The sequence below is a fragment of the Drosophila innubila genome (assembly GCF_004354385.1).
Source record: "Drosophila innubila isolate TH190305 chromosome 3R unlocalized genomic scaffold, UK_Dinn_1.0 2_E_3R, whole genome shotgun sequence".
NCBI lineage: Eukaryota > Metazoa > Arthropoda > Insecta > Diptera > Drosophilidae > Drosophila > Drosophila innubila.
Window position 1 is genome coordinate 17,393,137 of NW_022995380.1, and position 25,650 is coordinate 17,418,786.

General features: G+C 37.8%; 1 long non-coding RNA gene across 1 annotated transcript in view; it reads right to left on the minus strand.

Moving 5' to 3' along the window:
- The window catches only part of LOC117792160, a 39,996-nt gene extending 17,779 nt beyond the window's left edge, over positions 1 to 22,217 (minus strand). The window contains exon 1 of the long non-coding RNA XR_004618151.1: positions 22,014 to 22,217. This is a non-coding gene — a long non-coding RNA (uncharacterized LOC117792160). The remainder of the gene's footprint in view (positions 1 to 22,013) is intronic.
- Between the last annotated feature and the right edge of the window lie 3,433 nt (positions 22,218 to 25,650).

Consider the following 25,650-nt stretch of genomic DNA (forward strand, 5'->3'; position numbering starts at 1 on the left):
CGTCGCGAAAACGCTTCCGGCTGTCAGCTCTTGCTTGTCGGCTGATTTTTGGCAACTGGGGAAAGGGTAGTACGTACAAATAGGGGGCGGAAAGACACATGCACGAGCGCCTAAAAATACACAGCATTGATATAGATTACGTGCAACTGAAGCGTTCGCTTCAACTACGTGCGTGCTTCAGTCAATGGAAAGGGGAGCGGTAGGGGTATGCGTGTAAAAAAACTTTTGCAGACAACTCACAAAAAAAAAACAAAAAAAAAAAAAAAAATGAAAAGGAAATATAAAGCATAACACTTGACATTGACAAATTAGTTCCAGAAGACAACAGTGTACTGTCGTGTCTTGTTGTGGAGTCTACACCGCAGCAACCACAGCTACAACCACCCTCAATACAGAGCTCGTGTCAGTTGGTTAAACCAACTTCTACAAGCTGCCGAGCTAAGAGAGATAGAGACAGAGACAGAGACAAAGACAGCGGGAGGGATGAGTGCTGTGTAGGTTAAAAATAATAAAATACCTACTGACATGATAGACACGAAGGACTTTTCTTTTTATTTAACGTAGATTGGAAAAGTTTCGACAGTCCAGTGGAGCAGCAGCAGCAGCAACAGCAGCAACAGTAACAACAGCAACAGCTTGACTTTGCCGCACTTGCACTTAAGTAACTGGCAACAATAGCAGCTGTGATTTGGCCAACAACTGAACAAAGCCTGATGTCCGGGCGGACTACGTTCCACTCTATTTCGAACTGTCCCAAAACGTATCCGTATCTGTATCCCTGAGTACACTCACACCTGAATACGAACATGTGAAGCTAATGTTACATTCTATATAACACTATGTGGGTGTGTGTGTATGTGTGTGTGAATATTTGGGTCATGGCTGTGCGCCGCGATGCGTAGGACACAAATTTCGAAGAATTTATTGCATAGTTTCAGGCGCAAAAGTAATTTAAGTAAATCTGAGCATTCCTCCATCTCTCCGTCAGCTTTGCCTAATGAGTTATGCAACGAAGCTGTTTGAAGGAGAGAGAGAGGAGGGCATGATGAAAAACAATTATAAGCACACCAAAAAGTATGCAAGTAATTTTTTTATTTCACCCTCAGTACATTACTTACGGCAACTAAGCGAAACTTTGTACGCGACTGACAAACTTTATGCTTTTCAATTTATTTGCAAGTTGTGCCCCACAGCTAGGGCCAGAACAGCCAATAGACCCTACAACCAGGGCCTGGTCAATTCTGGCATTGTGGTCAACCCCCTGCGGTGGGGGGTTACATTATTGCGTCTCAAATTATGCAAGAAATAAATCAACGAGATCAACGAAATAAGTGGCCGAAACTTAATACCCGTCAATCAGGACTTACAGAAAAGACTCCCCACAGCGAAATGTGACAACAGAAAAAAGTATATAAAACAATATGAAAATGTCGAGTAAACTGACTATTAAATACACTTGAAATGCGTGCTTAATCGACATACGCACTTTCCTTGTGACCTACAACTACATAAAAATAAATTCAATTATTTCGATGCAACTTTTAATATCTCAAATTAAAATATTCTCATATAAAAAAATTAATGCGCTAACCACACTAAAAATCATATAAATTATATAAAATGTTTAAGACTTCAATTATATGTTTTTATATCAAAGTTGTATTTTTCTTTTGTCTTGTTTACATTATAAATTTGTTCAGTTTCAGTTGTTCAGTGAGTAACCAAATCTCTGAAGTTAAGAGCATCAAAGCAGATCTTAATTTGAAAATCATAATATATTGTAGTTAGTGTCTAAAAAGAAGAGTACAGTAACAGACTCTTTATTAATTTTCTTTTTTGTTCAATTTTCAGTTTGGCATTCGCGAAGTTTGTTAAGCAACAAAAGCCGTAAGCGTATTAGAAATTTATTTTGTTTGGGTAAGGATGAGGAACAGTCACTTAGGAATTGTTTTAAAATTTATCATAAAAAACATTCTGAGCTGCTTTTTCAACAACTTTGCAATTTTTGCCAGCTCATCCCCATCAGATAAGTGAGACAAGAAGACAAAAAGAGAAAAATGAATTTTTTAGGCAAATACAAGCACAAAATACTTGCCACGTCCACATTAAAGTTAAATTAAGAGTTGAAGTTTATTAAAACATAGCTATGGAAAATGTTAAAGCAAAGTGCAGTTGCCATGCTCTTTCTACTTCCCTGTTTTTTTTTTATTTTGTTTTCTTTTACTTTTGGTCTCTCCACTAATTTATCAGCGACTCTCGATGTTGCCTGGCCCACTTCTGTTGGCCATCTCTCCATCTCACATCGCTGGCCACCTAAGTGCGGCACTTCATTTGCATTTAAAATGTTTTCGCCTGCTCAGTTTCAGCCTCAACTTTGGCCATTCATTTGGCACATTTCTCTTTGTTTGCCAATTGAGCGCTGGTGGTGAACGTGGTGAGACATCTGAGTGGGTCAAGTGGGTCGCTCAGTGTTTATTTGTTTTTCAGCTTGCTCAAGTATATTTTCCTGTTTTATTCCATTTTCATCTATTCTTTCCTCCGTTCTCTGCTCGGTTTATGTTTATAGATTTCGATTACAATGCCGACGATGATGAGTCTAACCGTAACGTAACTCATTTGTAATTTGGCCAAATTAAACGCTTGCCACACTGAAATGCGGTTTTGAATAATCGTTGGCCACTTAAGGCACACCTTGGTCGGCAACCTCTGACCCACCCATCCTGCAATTCACGTTTTTTATTTATGTATCCTGTGCGCCCCTAAGTATGCAATAAAAATGTATTTAAGATACATAATGAAATTGGCGCTTTTAAATTATTGTTCCATACACAAAAACAGAGGCATTAAGATAAAAGAAAAGGTACGAACCTTTTAATTTATGATTTCGGACCCTCCCGCTAAATGTAGGCATTAAATTTGCCGTTTTTTTTAATTTAATGCATACAAGAGAACATTGCAAATTAAACGCTAATTGTCTCAAACTGCCTTTGAAGTTGATGAATTACGGGCATGCAAAATGTAAGCGCAGCAATAGCATGTTAAAAATTAATTTAAATTTTTAATTCATACTCCGGTGTTCACAAACGGAAGTTCCGATGCTGAAGCTGTACTCTAAATCTGCTCCTGTTCATCGCCTTTGGGCAACGGACAGAGGCGAGAAGCTTCAAGAGCAGCCGGAGAAATGTTTTGCTAAACAAGACCTAAACAAAAACTAAAGCTGCTTTTACATTTTTTATTTACTTTAAATTGGAATCTATGTGGAGAATTTTTCATATAAAATATATATAATTGAGTTCAATCTGTTTAAGAAAAGTTTCAATGTATTGAAGTATTTAATATATTTTTTGATTCATCTTGGTATTCCCAACAATAATTTTATTTCCATTGAAACCCTGCATAGTATCTGGTTTGTCATAAAATAAGCTTAACCTTCTAACTATCTACACACATATATATATATATTATACTCGATAATTACACCAATATTTTCAAACCTTTAATCATAGCCGAGTTGAGTTGACCCTGCAATGGGCTGGAACACTTTGTATTGCCGCATGGCAACTTTGACACTTCCTGAAATTAATTACTTTAAAGTTATCCGAGCACGCTTCTCACCATCCCACACACCCTCGTTCCCTCGCTACCCAAATTAAATAATAAATTATTATGTCTGTGCGAGCCAATGAAGTGTGCCAAATTTAATGGAGCCCATGGAGCATATAGTTGGCTAAGTAGTGCGCCACTTCAAAGTAATTGCAAAAAATAAGGAGACTTCGAAATATAAGTGGTGATAAAGTCCGAGTGGAGGGAAAGTGGGAGTCGCTTAGATTCACAAGAGCACAACACAGTAAATAAATTAAAATAAATTACTTTAATCTTTCGGCATAATTTCATTTGGATAATTATGAACGCGTCGCTTCGTTGACAGCGCTTTAAATCTGTAAGTTTTTAAGTTTGTTTTTTTTAATTCACAGCTTATCAGACCGAGTCAGCTATACAAATCTTAACTGTTTCAGCGAAATATGAAAGCCTACTTTTCTATTACTCAACAAATTGTCTGCCACAAGCGCTATGCCCCATGCCCCAAAGCCTGAGCTCCGTTCAATCCTCCCGCTACGCTAACTGTTCTGCTAGGCAAACAATTTGTGTGACAGACACATTTGCAATTTTGCCGTTGATGCTTTCAGCCATTAACTGGCATTGCTGTGCTACAATTTGTATACCCTGTAAGCAAAAAATGTCAATGAGAGGCATCATAAAACTGTAACTATATTTATCTATAATTATTGAAGGTAAATTTGATTTTTTCTCTTCTGTTCCTTAAATTGTTACCTCTTAGTCTTTGAAATCAAGTTATATTTCAATTAATGGAATTTTATTTGCATGCATGTATATATTTCACTGTTTTATGAATTTATGGAATTCGTGCAGAATTTAATACAGGGTATCCACTATTTTATATTATACTTAACTTTGCGTATTCATACTTGTTATATTTTTTATTTGCACAGACTGGAAAGCACGTGCAATGACAGAATTCACGTTAGAGTGCACAATATATTGTCAAAGTCAATGACTTTTGTAGTCAGTTGGCAACATAACATTAGGAACAACTCCAGAGAAGCCGATCAAGATCAGCAGAACTGTAGGATAACATCATATGATTATAAGCATACGAGACATACCTGCAAATAAATGGAGGAAAAATAACATTAGTATGAGTGTTGCATATGGTTGGAGATTAAAGTAAAGATAATGTGAAGTTCCAACTGAAATTCTCTGGAGAGTGTGTAGACAGTTCGAAATTAGAATTGATTGCCCGTCTTCAAGGACAACTCATAGACGCACCATAAATAAGTCTCTGTCCTACGCAGAAAAAACCCAAAGAAAAAGCATGAAAATCAGCTTAGCCCCAATAATACCTATACACACAAGCAATATGTCAACACCTTTTTATGAACATGTTAGTGTGTGTATGTGTATGTGAGTTGAAAACGGGGCCACGCCTACTAATCTTCCACTCCACTAAAACTGTTTATATATATACAAATTTACATATGTATGTGATTTGTTTTTTTGGCTCGTGTCTTTGCTTTGCTTTTAGTGAACACCATGTTTCGTTTATTATACTGCGTCACCCTGTATTGAAAGAGGCATATTGCGATTGTTAAAAATGTGAATATGAAATATAAAATGTATTACCCAACAGCATTAAAAGCTATGTTTTTCTCTTATATTCTGTTTGAAATGTTGTAGCTAAAATTAAAATCATTTTAATTGTTATCTTTGAACATTATGATGTCAGCTTATATGCAGATTTTTTCATAACCTGTGCTAATTGGCATTTATATACATCATACATTTGGAATTTTTTATAGCAATCGATACAAAAATCTAGCCCTATATATGGAGAGTATTTACCAGTCGCACACTGGCCCAAACAATTCTTATTTATAGCCTTTTTTGGGGGCTTTCAGGTAGGCCAAAACCCGTCCAAACGCACCGAACGCAAACCGTCAACGCAGTCAGTGGAAAAATCTATATTCATAAGCAAAATACACACACACACGAAATTATGAGTCCGTGCGCTCCAATTTCACAAAAATAAAGCAATATTTTGTGATACACAGACACACATACAAACAGAAAGAGAGAGAGAGGGAGAGAGAGGGAGACAAAGAGAAACACGCACGTAAAACGTAACAAGTCGTCTGTGTAAACGTTGAGCCTACTCGCAACGGCTGGCAAACCCTTTTGCCAAAAGGACCTGGAGCAGCAGCGAGGAGGGAGAAGGAGCAATTTGTGCGCCTAAAAGCAGACAGCACAAAAAGGTTTCCACATTCGATAAGAAGGCAATGGCTCGTTGTTGCCCCAGGGGCACATACGCATACCCGCACACTCCCACACACGCACACACGCACACACGCACACACACACAGAGGCAGGTGTGCGACATGCTAAAAATCTAGCGGCTGTCATAATTTGACACACGCTTGGCACAACACACACACTCACACACACACTCAGCCAGCTTCAGATTGAGATTTAGATTTAGCTGCAGATTCAATCGCTCGTTCAATGCGTCAACCATTCAACCCGAGTTTCTTCCTTCCAACAGAATGTCAATGTCAACTGCCTTGTCAAAGGCAGTAACCCCCCTTTCCCCTTCCACCACCCACTCCATTAGTATCCTTCCAACTCCTCTCTAGCACACTCTCCAAAGGTGTTGGCACGCTTTATGTCTGCTCAGTTTGTTCTTTCTTTCTTTCTTTTATCTCCTTTCTCCTTTCTTGTGGCGCTGACGATTTGCGTTATTTTCAGGTTCATTTAGCGTTTAATGCTTGCAAAGAAATTTTAATTTTATGGCCAGGTGCCAAGACGACACAAAGCCGCGGACAAAAGGCCAAAAGGACTTAACCAGCGCCTTAACCGAAAACAAAAACAAATTTCACAAAGGATTAGATGCGCTTCACTGCGTGACGATGAGTGTGTCTTGGAAGTCAAGCAGGCTGGGCATACCCTGTAATTTCAATACAATTGCTATCTAAAGCACTCACACACACACAGTCAAACCAGTCAAATTGCATGCTCAATCAATTTGCGAGCAAATATTTAAGCCTGTTTTGGTGAGACCGGAGAGGGGGCAAGGGATGCTGAGCGGCTTGGGGGTGTCATGTATGTGGCAGCGGCTTGCGGTAAAGTTTTCGCGTTAAGTTGACAAATTATTTTGGTAAATATTTGCGTGATTTCGATAATAATGTTGCTACGCTTCGTTCACCCCCGATAAGTTCAGTTGCGATTCAGTTTGATTCGGTTCATAGGCTGCGGTTGCTATGGTTAACCTCGCGTGTATGAGTGTGTATAGATGTGTGTGTGTGTTTGCATGTGTATTATGTCTATCTCAACTAGAACAATGTTTCTTGACAGTGGGCCTAGCTGGCCGACGGCACAGCAATTAATTAGCTGGCAGTCAGAAGCGCACATATCGAATATTAATTACAGCACGCGCTTGCCACTTGCCACTTGCCACTTCCCTTTGCCACACCCGATCCTTGCAAGTATGCCATGTAATTAAGGACCATTGACAACAGCGACCAAAACAAACACTCGAAATACAATAACACTCCGGGGCAAACGCTTAAGAACCTTAAACCCACTCGATAGTCCGCACATTCAGTGCACTTTGTGGTGTAATTAACACCTGCTAGCCACTAAGTGTGTGTGTGTGTGTGTGTGTGTTAGTCGCTCAATTAAGTAGGCTTCATTAGCATTAGGGGTTCAGATTTGAATGACAATTCAATGTCCAAAAGCCGAAAGCAAACTTTCCACAGAAAAGAAACTTTAGATGCTTTCGGTTGCAAGTAGCCATGACCGTGACATAAGCTGCACAGTGCTGGGGCATTGTCTGTGCACTATCCGTATCAATGCCAAACAACAACAAAACGTAAACAACAACAGCAACAACAATGGCAACAAGTTGAAACACTTTCTAATGAACTTTTCGACAGCGGCAACAATTCTCAGCGCAAAACTGAAAACAAATATATATATACAATATATATACAAAGCAGGTGAATTACGTGTCCATAGACCATAAACTCCACCACCATCAAAAGAGAGCAACAAAAAGCGAGAGATAGAGATAAAGATAAAAAGTGAGTGAGAGAGAGAGAGAGAGAGGAGAGTCTGAGTCTGTTGTAGAAAAAAACAATGGCGAAAACTGTTATCCAGCCATGACGATTATGGCGTAAAATTTAATGCAAACTCGTCGAGCTTAAAAACTAAAGTCTAATTGTTTGAAATTCAAAAACGGGGCACAACTTTACCTAGGGGCTTAGCTTAATTTAGATAATACCAAACGGTAGAACACTCACATTTTGGGTGGTGAAAGATGTAATACCCTTTATTGAATTATACGCTTTAGCTTTGATTCGATAAAGTAAGCTCAACTTAACCTCAAACAAGTCAAACAGAAAATCAGAAATCTAACCAGGAACTTGTGATAGAAGAATATATAAATATTTAAATTTCTAGCCAACAACAGTTAAATAACTAAAAGATATTTTTAAGTCGATCTATATATATATATATTAAAACGTTTAATAAGATATTATTTAAAATTCTCGTTAAAAATAGATTATTTTACTCATTTTTTCAATGCTCGAATAATTAAAACATTAAAAAATTATAAACTGAGATTAACAACTTTATATATGAACTCAGCAAAGGCCAAAATATATTGATATCTATGAATAAACTCATAAGTATTATATGGCCTTAGTTGATAAACGTAATATACGTTCTGAGAGTGTTCAAGCAAAATGTAGGGTATATCAAAAATAAAGTTATAATAGTATATGCGAGTTTTAGCAAAGTTTGACTGCAATTTTATGTGTTTTAAAATTAAAACGAAAACTGTTTAAATTATGCATAAAATAAGTATTTATAAGCTCTTCAGCTGCGCTGACGTATGAATGGAGTGCCGAGACCCGTAAATGCCATTCGCAATGCAGCAGTGAACCCAATGCCAATCAGGCAGCATCATTTTCTCATTATGGCCATAGCACAGAGAAGAGGAAGAAGCAGCAACAAGCAACAAGAAACAAGAAACCAATAAGGCAATCACACGACCCGCCCCAGGCAGCTGCTCAATGGAAGCAGTCAAATTGCCAGCATATCCCCGGGCTGCAGAGGGGTGGAGGGGGCTGAGGAGGGAGGAATGAAGGTGGGTGCAGAGCAAGGTCAGCTGTCAGTGTTGGCAACGTACACGTGCAGCAGCTGAACACATCATCGATATTCATGCGTCGTCAATGAAGGTGGCAACAATGAGTTGGGTTGTGGGGCAGGAAATGGGGGTGACAGGTGGCAGACAAGCGTATGGAATGGAGAATCGCCTGGCAATTATTGGCTCGCGCTGTTGCTGTTGTTGCAACATGTTGTTGCAACATTGCCTACTCGTCCTCGTCGGGCGGCAAGCCCAAGGGGCATTAATTATTTATTGACTCGCCTCACAATGTTGACTTATGAATATAAACATGTTGTTTGCTTGTCGCTGCTGCTTGTTGTTGTTGTTTTCTTATGCAATTGTTAACGGTTTATTAGCCAGCTAATTACGAGCTCTTCAGGTTGTTTGTGTTGTTGCAACAGCACAAGGACACGGCACAGCACACGATGAGTCAGAGCTGTCGTTGCTGCTACCTGCGCCTGCAGCTGTTTTTATGATGTTGCATGCAATGCATTAAATAGACATTAGGTTGCGCGCGCGCCTGTCTGTGGCATGCAACGCGTCGCGACAGTGCCTGCCACAGACTGCTCTGATAGCAGTTGAGGCTTATCGCACATGCTGTTGTTGTTGTTGCTGTTGCTGTTGTTATTGCTGTTCTTGCCACTCATTTCCGTTGCACGTGTGTGCGCAGAGAGGCGTTAAATCAGAAAGCAAATGTTGCGCCGTTGTCTTCAACTGTGGCAAGCTAGTGACTAGCTGAGGCAAGCACTATGGAACCTGTTGCCATGTTAAACTACACTCCCACATACACACACACACAGTGGCTGTGTATCAGTTTACTGCTGAAACAGCTGAATCGCCTTTCCCCCTCTGCTCTCATGTCTTCCATGGGCTGAACAATTAAAAGCATTCAGCAAATAACAAACGAATCTAATAAACCACATGGCCAACAACTTTACTGACCCCCCTCGCCCCCTTCTTTGTCCTCTCTTGTGCCACCGCTTCTGCAGCATCAGCTCATCTTACAGCTCACCGCTGTGACTTTGTTTGGTTTATGTTGCTGCAGGAAATGACTCAAAACTGACCAAAAAAAAAATGAATGTATTTCTGTGTTTCTTTTACACAAACAACAAGCAGAGAGATGGGGGGAACTCTTAGTAATTTCGCACTTCATTTAGCGTTAAATTAACAGCAACAACTCGAAACAGGCAAAGACCGAAAAATACTCAATAATTCCCAAAGAATTCTTGTTCATAAAGCACGAAATAAACATAAAAGTAAAGGAAACTGTGAAGAGACGGGGCAAGAGTGGGGGGAAGCGTGGTTTTTGAAAGAGGAGACGAGTTCTGCTTTGGGGCACGAATATCCATTTAATCAGAGCTAAGCGTATATGCAACCAGAGCGTCTGCGTGCCGAAGCATAAATAGAAATGAGCACGCGGCAGTAACAACAACAACAACAACAGCAACAACAACAGCAACAACAACAGCAACAACTATGCGGTGATGCGCTTCAGTGCTGCAGAACGAACGAACGAACGAACAACCAGTTCTTTGTGACAGTGCCACAAGCAAAAAGCTTTGCAGCAGCGACACTCTCTCTCTCTCTCACTCTCTCTCCCTCTCCCTCTCTCTCAGTGTGTGCGATTATGTTGCATGCAACAAGCTCATAAATGCGCAGTCGCAACACCAAACAAACAACAATTTAAATGTGAAGGCCAAAGAGTCAAAACGAAGACAACGCTCTATGGCAGCTGTGTGGCAGTTGCAAGTTGCAACAACAAGAACAACAACAACAACTACGTTTAACGCCGGGTCAGTTGATGCTAACGATGCGACGGCAGCGCATTAAATGCACAGATTTCTTGGCTATCCACATCGAAATTGAATTGAATAAAGAGTTGTCCATTGTGCTACCCTCCCCCCACCTCCCTGCCGCCAACCCCCCCTGCGAGTCTGGCTTAAAATGTTGCTGCTGCTGGCCAGGCAGCCTTTCATAATCGCAAATTGATGCGCCAGCAACGTCTTCGCCATCGTCTTCGTCTCCATCCTCGTCTCCTCTCTGTGCAGTGGAGCGTGGGAGCGTTTTCAGCAGCGTCGCATGTGGCAACCAGCAACTGGTTCGTTTGATGCCATCCGAGAGAGAGAGAGAAAGATAGAGAGAGGGGGGCAAAGGCCGGGGGCATGTTTTAGTTATTGGCTAATGCCGAAGCCATGCGTTTGGACAGCTGTGCGCGTTCGCCTGAATTGATAACCGCGAAATGACAAAGCCAATACCATAAAATTCATTACATTCAATTTTCTATACCCTGTACTGTTAGATTGCAGGGTTTACTAAGTTAAATTCGTAATTTAATGTATATAATATCTTGATGTAACGCATCAAATAAAATACTTAATTCAGGTTCAATTTCCACTCAAGCATAAAGTGATTAGAGTATTCTATTATTCAACAATAATTCATAACAAAGACATTACATTTATAAACATGGTTATATAAAAGTTAAATACCCTGTAAGTTTTTGAAAATCTTAATATTTTAAAAATTTAATTCAGTTGGTTTGTAGTTTTGACAGAAAAGCACATAAAAACGTTCGATTTAAGAAAAACTTTATCTGAAGCCATTTCGAGAAATGAATATCAATATAAAATATCTTTTTTTTTATTTACTTTACTATGCATCTATATAAATATTATTTATTTGTCTCATTATCTATAGCAACTTTTTAAAAATTGTATCCAGCTTTTCATTCCTTATCGCTATAATTAGAATTTGTAAACTTGCTTAATATTTTCGTTAAAAGTGACTGCATTTTTAGCTTAGAGTATCTGAACTCGTTAATCAATATTTGGTTTAATTTCAATTTGTTTTATCTGAACTTGGGCTTACAGGGTATCTTCTTATCGCAAACACTTGCATTAAAAGTATTTCTGTTGCTTATTGATGAGTCTTTCGCTTTCATTTCATTACATCTCTTCCTTCCTTTCCTCTTCCTCTCGCACTTTCTTGCTCAATCTATTTGTTGATATTTCACAAATTGATTTCTTGTTAATTTTATATTTGCAGTTCGTTTGCTTTTCATAGGCCAACAACAACGACAACTACAACAATACTCGTCTTTTGTTTTCCCCTGAGCCAAGGTCCAGGTTCCTTACAGGAGAGCTGTCCTTCCCTTTCCCCCTACACCATGTCAACTGGCGCCAGTCTGTGCTCTTTTGTCGGCCTTTTGTTGTTGTTGCTGTTTTGTTTTTATGAGCTCGACTCATTTTAGTGTTGGCCTTTCCCTTTGGTGCCATTGTTTTAGTTAAGTTGACCATTTGTATACAACAATTGTGCCACGTTTTGTGTCCTGCCACAGACGCGCCACAGCACGCTTATCTTCAAAAAAAAATATGCCCAGGACGCGCACTTCTACTCTGATTTCAGCCCCCTCCCCATGTTATTTCCCCTCCTCCCTTGAGCAGTCTGTGCATTTGCGGGCTCATTTATTTTCATTTGCTTTGTCATAACAATTTTATTTTGTTTTTTTCGGTTTGTTTTTTTGTTGATATTTTTCTTGTAACGCATCCGCAATATTTTTGTCGTTATATTCGAATTTAGTTTTTTTTTTTTTGCTATCGTTGTTTTTGATGTTCTGTTGGCTACTTAATGCAATAGCCGCAACAAATTTGATTTGGCCATAAAATGGCAAAATCGCCAAATAAAAGGAGACAAAAATGAAATCAAATTAACATAATTGCGACAGATTTGTGATCACAGCAGAGAAGCAGCTGGGGCGCAGTTCAGTTTTTGGATTAACTGGCCCAAAATAAATTCCATAACAATGACAAATCTCTTGCACAGTGGTTCGACTTTATTTTTATTTTACGCTTTTGCCAATATTGCAAACAAAATTTTAGTTTAATTTAGCTTTAATGTTAATTTAAATACTACAAAAGTTTGATTATTTATATAAAGATTTTCTATGTAGTTCTGAAACTTTTAAAAGTGCTTCTGAATATTTAAATACTTGAAATTACTGGCAATATGAATATTTAAATCACGGTGTGGTACTCAAGCCGAGGTCAATGCTTGCTAAGCGGCTTTTATCAACCAAAACAACAACAACAACAATGACAATACCTTCGTGTTGAACCATTTGCGTGGCATTCATCGAATGTCGCTGCTCCTTGCCACCTCCGAAGTTGAAAGAGTGTTCATATTGATTGTTGTTGTTGTGGATGCCACTGGCGAAAATTGGTAAATTTCGCAGTATGTATTAAGCGCGAAACGAAAGGCAATCGTCAGCGGCTAAGGGGCAAAGTGAGGACCAAGGCTCACAGAGGGCGTGCAGTTATAATAATAACTTTAAATAATGAACAACAAGTAATGACAAAAGAAGATTTACGGATTCAGCAGCATAAAGTTTCAACTAAGTAAATACGACCGACTAGTTATTAACCTGTAAGATGAGCCAATCATATTTATGACTCATGTTTTTCTCTATAAATTATTGTCATTATTATATTACGAACAAAGCGAATAATAGTTATAACATAATGATAAGCTATCATACATTTTAATAAAGTTCAATGTACACTCTTGCAGAATTTGATATTTACAGGGTATGCAATTTTTGGAGAGGAGTCTGCCAGCAAGCAGAGAAAAAGTAAACGCAGCAAAGCCAATGAGTGGCACGAAGTTGTGTGTCAGTCTCATTACATCGTTGCACGTTGCACGAGCAATGCATTATCAAAAAACAACAACAGCAACAGTAACAACAACAAATATTACTAATTAGATTGCAGGCAGCGTTGCTGAGTTGTTGAATGCTCAGCTCAGCTTGCAACAAGCCAGATCGTGCTGGCTTCTTGTTGCTCCCACACATGCAACGTGAGCAGCAGCAGCAGAAGACACAGAGAGCACCAAAATGCAAAAAGGTAGTAGAAGGCAAATGCAGAATTTGCAGTAGACTCAAAGATTACCGGCAAAAGTGTGTCAATGTCTGTGAACTGGAACTGGAGCGTTGCAAGTTGCTAGTTGCAACCAGACTGCACGTCCATCTGTCTCTGTCTCTGTCTTTGCCTCACTGTTGTTGCTGGCGTTGCGATTATTGTTTTTGGCCCGCTTCTTTGCAGCAGCAGCAGCAGCAGCAAGACGAGCAAATTTTATCCATAACCAGGCCAATTACCAGCTCATGTTGAAGATGCTGCAAATGCAGCGAAGGGCCATGAAAATCGTGACACGCCAATCGCCAGCTGAAAGCTCTTTTGTATTCTTCATGCCACTGATTTGCAGGTGGGCGTAAGCTACTAAATTGCTAATGTATATATATATATATATATATATGTTTGTGTGTGTGTGTGTACACACCTGTGCTTAATACTGCCAGGTGCATCAGCAGTTGTTGGCATCTGCAGTTTCCCAAATGAAACTCAAAGTTTAAGTGCAAATTATAATTGCAATCATAATTGACGCCTCTTAAGCGAATCCCCTGCTAAACATTTCTAATGGCTCTAAGTTTTTATTGCACTTTGTTGTAAATCATCTATAATTTTCCAATTTTTTTTTATAAATAAAACAATGTCTGTATTAATAGTACAAATAAGCAAACACAAATGTTTACAGTGCTTACTTTAAGTCAAGTTACCCGTAAATACGAAATAAATAAATAAATAGATGTAAATATAAATAAACAAATTATTATATGGAAATAAATAAACTATGCCCCCAAAACAATACATTAATTTGTATACAGAACATATTTAAAAAAAAAAACAAATAGTCTATAAATGCTAATAATATGTAAATAAAATATTAATGAATTCAATACATTCAATTAATAAGATTTTGTTTACTTTGAAAAAGAAATTGTTAGCAATAAAATAGTGTAAATTTAATGAAGTTGAGTTAAATTTTAATTGCTTTAATTTCGCTTGTTTACATCGAATTGTGATTTCCAATCGACAAGGCTAACATTTACAATAATATTTATTGTTTCTTAATTTACTAACGTAATGCTTAATAAATTTATAATTTTATTTAAGTTAACATTTGTCAGTAATTAAAATCCTAGGCGGGGATGCGGAAAAAAAGAATTAAATAATTAGAACAGTAAACCTCTATATTTAACTTTTTTTAATGACTATGACATTTATTTGATAAGTTGGCAGTACATTTTAATTAGTTGTCAACAATTCAATAAAGTAATTTATTAGATTATATGCTCTAAATCATTTGTTGACTATGTTATTGGCAAGCAAAAAGGGATAATTAGCTAATTCGTTAACTCTCTAATATGGTTTGACTTCACAGAATATATAATTATATTTTTTGTTATAATGTTTTCCAATAATTGTTAGACTGATTAAAAAGAGAGACTTTCAATGACAATAAAAATGTTTTTTAAAAATATTGATTTAAGATATTTGACAGTGTATGTGAATAATATTTATTAATTAAATCTAGTTTTCTTTAATTTTATGAGCTGTAATTTGAAACTTAAAATTTCAAGTGAAATCGGAAGCAGAATGCGGAACAGGTTTCATCACAGATTTTGCTGTGTGCGATTGCAACAAAGGGAGGGAGAGAAAGTGTTTGTCATTGCAACTGATCATTTGGTTAATGGTTAAAGACGACACCAACAACGACAACGACACCGACACCGTTTGTTGCCTTCAATCAAACCAGAGATACGAGCTTGGAGGCGCAACCTTCGGCTTGTGGGCAAACGCATTAAAACCCAATCAGACTGACGGCAGCGGGACGGGTCGGGGCATGTTATGGTGTGTTGTGGTGTGGTGTGGTGTGGCATGATATCTGAGCCATCAGCTAATGAGACTTTGACTGCGCTTGGCCAACTCCTCCTCGCCTCGACTGATGGCTCTTTAGTTTTCGTTTTGGCTGACACACAAATAACAAAAGATACAACAGCAATACGAGAAAAGTGTGCTTGCCCTTTGCCCCTTCGCGCCCAAAAGTACCGACAAACTGTCAACGCATGTCAAATGAAAGATACATTTGACAGCCATCCAGACAGACCGTCAATTAAAGCCTCCAAATGGGCTTAGGGCCTGGTCAGTAACGAATGGGGCAACACGCATCAGTTTCGGCCAAAAAGAAATCAATTAGTGCAAATTAGTAAGGCGCCAGGTTGACTGCGATGTACACAGATATATTTGATACACCCTGTAATTTAAAGGCAACTGAGAAGGGGTATGATTTACGTTGAATATTAATAGTTAAATAAATCATATTTAATAAGTAGTTTATGCCTAGGGTATCAATTAGTCAGGCATACGCACTTGGCTTGTTTGCACGCTTGTGGCATGGCTTCTATTGTTGCCACTACATAAGTAAATTATTTGGCTTGTGGCTTTTGATATGGGTATTCAATTTGCTTTTAATGAATTTTTGAGTAGAAATTCATTAGACTTTTGACTGGATTTTGATTGCCACCAAGCGGCATCCAGCTGAACGGCTTTGTTTGTCTGTCTCAGTCAAAAGAATAGGCGAAGAAATATTAAAAAATTATGACTTAATCTTAAGTGAATTTGGCTTTCATGTGTGGTGGGAAGAGGGGCGCGGTTCACTGTCCGCCCCGTCGTGTGATTAACGAAACTCGAATTCCATTAGTGCACTTCAAGAGCGACCCTCGCTAATGTCTCCTAATTGCACAGCTACTGTACACACACACACAGAGAAAAACAGACACACATATGCATTATTGTGGCACTTGCAGCAGCTAATGTTGCCACTCGTAAAATTATGCGCTTATCTGAATGCAACCGAATGGCTGCCACTGAGTAGCATGCCACATGAATCACACTCGAAACTCATTCATCCAGCGAGGCATATGAAAAATAAAATGCCAAATTGAAATCGAAATGAAAACAGAAAATCTGGCATTCATTTCGAATTTATGAATATTCTATAGACAAACAATATTTCGGCCTCAGCTTGTCTGAAATTCACACTCTAACTTTAAAAATATGAATAACATTGAAAAGCATTCGAAAGCCGGAAAAAATATATAATTACTCAATCTATATTTATTTTAATTTATTTTGAATTATTTAAAAAAAAAATAAATAAATAAACTATTTTATTGGATCAACTTTGTAAGGCAATGATTTATCAATCAATCTGATCAATTTTAATATGTATGTAGTCTCCTACATGTCTCATAAATATTAAAAGTATTATAAGATTCTATTTAAAAAACTTTTATAGAAATTTGCAGAATTGTGAGCGAAAATTGAGTCGTTGTCAAAGATTAATATTTAGACAGATTATTTTTGGCAATCTGTAATTTTTAATAATTTCATATAAAAATTAATAGATTCAATTGCAGAGCAATTGCTAGTCAATCATATAATACATAAAAAAATTTCCTTGCTTATATTCCGACTTTTTACTTTGTTTCAAAATGAAACGAAAAATAAAATGCCAGTTGGCCATGCAGTTAACTGGTTGCTGATACCATCTGCTCTTTTTTTAGTGGCAAATTTCTAGCTAAGATTTTTCAATTATTGGATTTCAACATCAGTGCGTCATGAACTCATTAGTCGAAGTGAATGCACCAGACCGATAACTCAAATATGCGTAACGATGATGAGACAAAAAATTATGCTTAGCTTTTACTATTTTATATTTATTATTTGTTTTGTATTGCGACTTATGCAAACGAAAGCCTCTTAAATAGTTATTGATTGATTGGCATTTGAGTTGTGGCACAAAAACACCTTAATGACATCTAATTGCAGCATTTACCACGAAAACAAGTGAAGCCAATGCAAAGTCTGGTTGCAACTTGAAGGCAATTTGTGACTTTGATTGTGAATGAATGAATGGTCGAAATTCGCGGAAAAGTGTTTTCCATGCATTCAATGGAAAGTAAACTAAGCCAATTGATTGAATTGATTTCGCGGAAAGGCCCGCTGACACAGCAGGTAGGAATCGATAGATTCACCAGGGGCTGCCATGGGGCAGGTAATTACTGGCGTACTGGCGAACGTAACTGGGAAACAAGTGTTTCAAGGACTGTCCCACACAGCTGCATTAATTATTCCAGTTAATTGAGAACAGTTGTCCCCCTGCCACGCCTCGACTCCCCTCACACCCCCGCCTGCTGCACATGTGCTGTGTGGGAGTGTCCCCAGTGCATTTCTGTTTCCGGCTTTGACAACGTTCAACAATCGCAGCGAGGGGTTGATAAGCAACAACGGCAACACCAGCGGCAACTGCAACTGCAACACGGTGCGCTATGCTTCACTTGGCTAATTCCAGTTTAATATTCAAATTATTTAACATTTTCACAAGCCGGAAAATGCCATCAGTTGAGGGTGGCTCTGCTCTACTCTCCCTCCTCGCCATTCATTTTTATCTGACCTCCTTTGTCTCTCCTTCATCCATTTACCTGTGCCTCCTATTATTCTTGTAGCATGCAACTCGGCTGTGCAACCATCAACCAACTTGAGTTGTTGTTGGGTTTGCCAAAAGGGGCTGTACACCGATGCAAAGGGTAAGGGGAAGGGAAGAGGGAGGAGGGTATGTACCACATATTCTGTTTTCTAAACTTGCGCTCACAAATAACAGGCCGAAAACGAATCGAAACGAAACGCAACGTCGCTTGCTTCGGCGGTTGTAAGTAACAACTACAATGACAAGCACGCAAGTTTGCCCGACTAACAGTTACCCTGTTGCAGCGCTGCTTCTACTCAGCTCCATGTATTATTAAAAATAATGTTATTGATAATTAACTCGTATATCTTAAGTTTAAAAGTAATTTAATATATTCGTATTCAAAAGTAAATTTCTATTAAAATTTGTACATTAAACTTTGGAATTTCTTTAAATTTGCATTACAAATTTAACTGGCATTTGGCAAAGTTATTGAACAACACCTAAGATTCCCGGAAGTACCATAGAACTTAACTAGAGTCAACTTTTATTTCATTTTTATTAAAAAGTTCTTATTACAACTATTCAGAAACTGTTCAAGTCAGAGTAGCTGTTAATAATTAGATACAATATGTATATATAAAAAATATTCATGAAAGCTTACTTATCGCAAGTTTCTTAAGACCTGTCATACCAAAAATAAATCAAAAAATTCATTTGTAGAATATTATACTTACGTATTAAAATTAAAAACCAATAAAATAAATTATTAAAATATAATCAGCCCAGTTTGCTCAAACTTTTGAAATTATTGATAAATATAGGCCTTTTCTACACACACAAATCTGACTTTTGCACAATATAATGACTACGGGGTATTCACATATTTACATCAACAGTAACAACACCAACAAAACAACAACAATAGGCAATGTGTTGTGTAAATTCATAAACGGCCGAGTTTAACGAACTGCGTTTTTGGTTATTTTTTTGTTTTGTTTTCCTCTTTTTTGTTGCCTCGCAATGGCAACAACCAATTTGGCCATCTCCGCTCGTTTTTGCCATGGTTCTCTGCACAATTTTTGCATTTGTTGAGCCAAGACACCAACACAAAAACACACACACACACACATACAGTAAGAACAATAGAAACAATGAATTGAAATGAAATAAATGAAAAACATTCAACAACAAATAAACAACAACCAATTTGCGTTGCATTGAAGAATTTTTAATTCAATTAAGAAAATCATATCCCCACTCCTCGTAGACTCCATTTTAAGGCACCTGGATAGACAAAACATCCTAATGGAGCAGCTGTGATTTAAATGCAAGTGTAATAAGATTTCAATTTGGCAATAAATATTTTTGTTCATGCTATATAGAAATTCATTTTTACATGTTTTGTGGAAAATACAAAAATGCTTACAAATATTAAAAATCAGACTACAAGTCAGTCAAGAATGTATAAAAACATTCTTTTTTGATTTGGAAATCTGTGAATTTTTGATATTGTGATACGCATAACTTGGGAAAATACAAGATTATGCAATGTATACAGCTCACAAGAATCCAGATTTATAATATAATTTTAATTAAACACATAAAAGCCCGATTTTTTAAGAGCTAAATTCTTTAAATTTGGTATTTGTGTAAAGTTAAATTTTATTTAAAAATGCTTACAATACAAAATGGTTAAACTATTTTTGCAGTATGTTAATTTTGTTTTTAGAACACTGATTACCTTTCTAACTGATATAAGGAATCGGAATTTGAATTTCACATTCTGTAGTATCAAAAAGTAAAGAATAACTTCATAAGGTATCTGGATAAATTTATAAACCGTATAATGATATCGCATCCACATGCAAAATAGATTCAGCTAACATTTTTTGGCTACCTTTTCCGCTGGGAGAGGTACGTACTTATGCTCAATCCCTCGAGAGATCTGTTCAGTTTCCCTGTCAGCAGTCAACCACCCACATATGCATGAGATAAAACCGATTTTCAAACGGCATTGCAACATTATTCTTATTTACGAGCCACGTAGCCATAAAACGCATACATAAATTTTCTTGGAGCCAAAACCAAAATAGCAAAAGCGAGGATGAGGATGAGGAGAGGATGAATGCAAGTCGTCGGCGTTGTCGTCGTCGTTCCCGTTGGAAGCCGAAAGGAATAAAGAAATTGATATAAATGTTTGTGCAAACAGACATCCTAAAGAGAACCAGGGGGCAGGGGTGGCGGGGGACCCCTTTTCCTAGTTCGCAAATAGATAGAATTATGGGAAATGTGCGCAAATTTGTAGAAATGGCCCGAGAAAAGTGTCGTCAGATGGATGACTCTTTTACGAGTTGGGGAGCATGATATCAAATGCGATTCAATATATGCGAGAGTATAAAAAGCTTTATGACAGATTTCTGAATGTGCCTTAAAATCCTTTTGCTACACGCGGCGCCAGGAAACGCCACTGAGTTCATTTTATCAGCAAAAGTTTTGATTAGAACACTTCATTTCATCTGCTCCATAAAACTCACTTCGATATTTGCTGGGGCATTTTTGAAATACAAAACAATTTTCGATTATTACACGAAAAGCGAGAGACGAGAGCACTTTTCACTCACGGCAATAACCATTAATAAAAATGGTAGGCATTTAAAATTAAATGACTCCATCGCACGCGTCTCCCTCCCTCCTTGCCAGTGCACACCCCTGTCGTGGTAAGTGGAGCGAAGGGAGACGGAGACGGAGGCAAGTTTCGAAAACAAAACTTTTAGGCAATTTCATTTCAACTGGATCGCGGAATTTAAGGACCATTTGCATATCAAAACAAAATGAAATCCTGCGTCCTGCCGACATCGAGGCGCACAGCTGGCATCTTGAATGGAAATAAAATTCCTGCTCCTGCTTTTGTCGCCTCTCTGCTCCTTTTCGAGTGTCGGCACAAAACAATTAGCGGAAAATGTTCCCCAACAATTTGCACGCCTCGAATTGAGTTAATTGCAGATATTTGGGTTAGACTTTTGGCCCCTCCACTCTCCCATCTCAACGTCAAAATATCATTAACATGAATTTATAAACAATAAAACGTCAGCTTAATTAAATTTTATTGTGTAGCTCGGCAAACAACAAAAGGACACGTCGATTCTATTTATGCGGCAATTAAGACGCGACTCGATTGAAACTTGCACTTAAAGTGAGAGCCAAAAGTCTTTCTCCACCCAATTTCGATTGAAATCTGAGGACACATAAAACATGAAGAACACTTTCTTTAAATAATTGTCCATAAATATATATTGAGGCACATCAAAATGGAGGCAACCGAGTGTTTAATCCTTTGTCACATTTGATATATGTACGTGGATGCGAGTAGATTCGCTCTTGGCCAGAATTCAGTGGGCTCACAAGGGCTTAAGCCTGGCCATATCCTTTGGCTCGTAAATAAAGAAAAAGATTGTGCATTTTATTGATGGGCCAAAAAGTAGACTTTGCTTTGGGCCAACCCTTTGCTCCTTTTTGTTGTTATTCTTATTCTTATTGTAATTGTTGTCTTTGTTGTTGTTGTTATTGTTGATGTTGTGATGCTAACTTTCTTTTCGAGGACACTCGAAAGCCAAAAGTTAAGACTTGTGAAACTGTGTCAAACTATTTTCCGCGACAACACTTGTTTAATATACATAGATACAATGGCACACACAAAGATACAGTAGCAGTTACATTTACAGGTGAGTAAATACATTTACTAACCACAACACAGCAGTTAGTTTAAACTTTAAGCTCTCACTGTGTATTGCATAGTTTCGGGCCAACAAAATTTCACGTGTCTTGTTTTTAAATAATTCTTTAGGGTTTTAATTTATTTTTCTTAACTTTTATGCATTTGTTGTGATTTACGAGCATGCTATACCTTTTCGCAATATTTCAACACTATATAGTAGGTGGGGGGATAAAGCGCGAGTTACGTTGGGCCTCTTCTGCCCCGCACGCCGTTAGTCGGTTACGCGTTGGGGTAGGTTGCTCAATGTTTCACTTCTGGTATTAACTATAATGTACCACAATTGGAAACTCGCGTTCGCCGCAGCTCCGAACAATCCCGCACGAAATCCCAAAGTGAACTGAACAGAACCTCAGGCAACCTCAGTCAGCGTCAGCGTCAGCGACAACGACAGCTTGAACATGCATGCGAGTGGAACGTAGCTCAACATTTCCCGAACACTTAGCAGCCACAACTCGCGTGCGCTCTCTTGGAGCGAGAGAGTGAGAGAGCGAAACAAGTGGAATTGGAATGTGTGTGACCTATCGCAATGCGCTCAAACAGTCTTCATCTCGCTGGCCTGCCAACATGTTGTGTTTACGTTTTTTATGCCGCTATGCAGTAGCTTTACTTCGAACCCGGTTTGAGCATGTTGCGAGAAGCATGCTGCTGCAACATACCGTGGCATCATTTTAACAGCATGAAAACTGCAGAGAAACTTAACTTGGAATGAAAGTGGCAGAAAAGTTGCAGTTAATCAATTTCTTTTATGTTATAATTAATGTGTAAGTAAGGGAATAATATTGGAACCGGTGATGCAAACGTTTACCGTTTTATTTTTAATACCAAAAACGGAACAGTAACCAAAATAAATACTTTTGTACAGGTACACTTTTGCTAAATTTATCCAAAAATACATTTTTTTTTTCCTGCCTTATATAAAATAATAAAAAAAAACATTTAAAAACTAATTTAAACAAACATGTGTTTTAAAATTCCATAAGTTATAGAAAAAACTGTAAAGAAATGTTTTTAACTATATAAGTTGCTTGCTTAAAATAAAATGGGATACGAGTATTACTGAAAGATAAAAATCTTTCCTAGCTATGGAACGCCTTTTGAAATCGCTTTTTATATTTTAAGAAACTTTCAAATCGAACTGCAATTTTAATACAACAGACTCTCGTCACAATCTGCAGATGTTGACATTATTCAACCGAGACAAGAAAATGGGTTTCGGGAAATCATCTAATGCCTCACACACGCACACACACATACACTCTCGTGCTTTATAAAGAGTTTGCCGCATGAACGGTTTGGGGCAATGTATTCTAGTAAAGACTTAAAGTACTCATTTGTACGTGGCATTGTAGGAGGCATGCCCCGATTATGTCGCACAAATTATGGGCCTAAGGTAACGCATAAAACGCATCGTTGACTTTGCGACTCGTTTCGCGTTTCTCGTTATTTCAGTCTAGAATTATTTTACACGCTCAAGTAACTGCTTATGTACCCATCCACTCCTCCACCCCTCACTTCTACTTAGAACACGCCCACAACCAATTTCGCGGCAGACAACGTTTAGTTAAGAATTTTTCAGTGGATTTACATGCCACATGCACTGCTTAAAAAGTGTCCAAAATATGAAAGATATGATATTTTGGACCAATATGTTTGAGATATATTAAACATTATCATACAAAGCAATCTATGAAATTAGTGTGAAGATATATAAAAACAAATACAAGTTAGACTACTAACTTGGATGGATAATTTTCGAGATCTAAGAGACTAGTCTTATATTAACCGACAAACAGATGGTTAGTTTATATAGAATATATATACTTTCTAACAGGCAATAACACCGAACCGATTCCGGAGCCGAAACTAACCTTTTCATTGTTACTACCGGAGCTGAGACCGTAACCGAAATAAATTCTGTGTTCAGAACCGAATACAAAAACGTTTGTCCCGGTTCGGTTGTGGTAAAGTTGCTAGCTCAAAGAGTTGTCCAACTTCCAACTGTCATTACTAGATCAAAACTGAAGCGATTTTCAAGCGGAATGTCATTTTGATCATGATTTGGCCTCTAAATTCATTCTGTATTCAAATTTTGTTCATTTAGAAAACTTAATTATTTTCGACCAAGATTCGATTTCGATGGTAAGGGTCCCCCCTTTGAAATTTCAAAAATTCAAAATTTTAAATCTCAAGTTTTCACTTTTAATCAACTCCTTATGTCGTAATTAGTATAAAACAACACTTTAAACTTGATTCTGAGACCTTTCATTTTTTTGTAAAAAATCATGTAAAATTGATCAAAAATTTGGACTTGTAAAGTGACTAACTCCGAGGTCTGACCAACTTCAAACTGTCATAACTTGATCAAAACTGAACCGATTTTCAAGCGGAATGTCATTTTGATCATGATTTGGCCTCTAAATTCATTCTGTATTCAAATTTTGCTCATTTAGAAAATTTAATAATTTTCGACCAAGATTCGATTTTGATGGTAAGGGTCCCCCCTTTGATATTTTAAAAATTCAAAATTTTAAATCTCAAGTTTTCACTTTTAATCAACTTTTAATATCGTAATTAGTATAAAACAACACTTTAAACTTGATTCTGAGACCTTTCATTTTTTTGTAAAAAATCATGTGAAATTGAACAAGAATTTGGACTTGTAAAGTGGCTAAATCCGCAGTCTGACCAACTTCAAACTGTCATAACTTGATCAAAACTGAACCGATTTTCAAGCGGAATGTCATTTTGATCATGATTTGGCCTTTTAATTCATTCTGCATTTAAATATTTTTAAATTCGTTCAAAAAATTTGTTTGCTCGAATTTTGGACCGAAAAAAAACCCAAAAAAAATATAACCTTTTATCAAAATAGTTATTTCGGGACGTACCGGAACCGTAACCTATATTTGTTTTGGCTTGCTTCTTTGCTTTCTACTTATTTTCATGTTATTACCCAGTAAAGTATTTTTTAAATTTTCGAATCTGTCCTGATTTAAACTGTCACAAGTGTGGCAATTGGTTATCGAGTATTCCAAGTGTGGCAAGTGTTTGTTGCACGATGCTCAGAAGTGACTATCAGCTTGCAACTTACCGCGTTGATACCACAAAATGCGCATTAAAATCAAATGACATTTCAGATATGCCAATGCAATAGAAGGAAGAGACGGAGAGAGGGATGGAGGGAGGTAAGGTAAGGGCAGGTGGAGATGCTTGCAACGTGGTGCCGTGTTGCACTGACAGCGCACAGCTAATGACTAATGGACTCTTAATGATCTAACAAGATTCACACACACACACAGACACACACCCGGTCATACACATAAACAACACAACACCTTGCAAACGACATGCAATGAAGCGAAGGATGCTAAGGATACCAAGGATGCAAAGGACTCGCTGCCTCTGCTGCCACTGCCGCTGCTGCTGCTGCCGTTTGGCGACAAAGTTCAAAACTTAATAATGCCACATTAGTTTTGGGGCACGATGACGACGCGACGCGACGTTGCAACGATGATGTTGCAGGTAGCAGTACTTTATTTTTGGCAAGCAACGACGTGCCACGGCAAGTGGCAACATGGCTGTCGCTGCACGTTGCGCGAGTCGCGCGCATGCAAAACGCGGCAACGTCCTTTAAAGGACACAGAATCAGCAACAACAACAACAACAACAACAACAACAGCAGCAGCAGCAGCAAGTTTGTCAACAAAATTGCAAAAATTAAATTAGTAAATTAAGTTAGAAACTTGTTGGGCAACTTGCGGCAGCG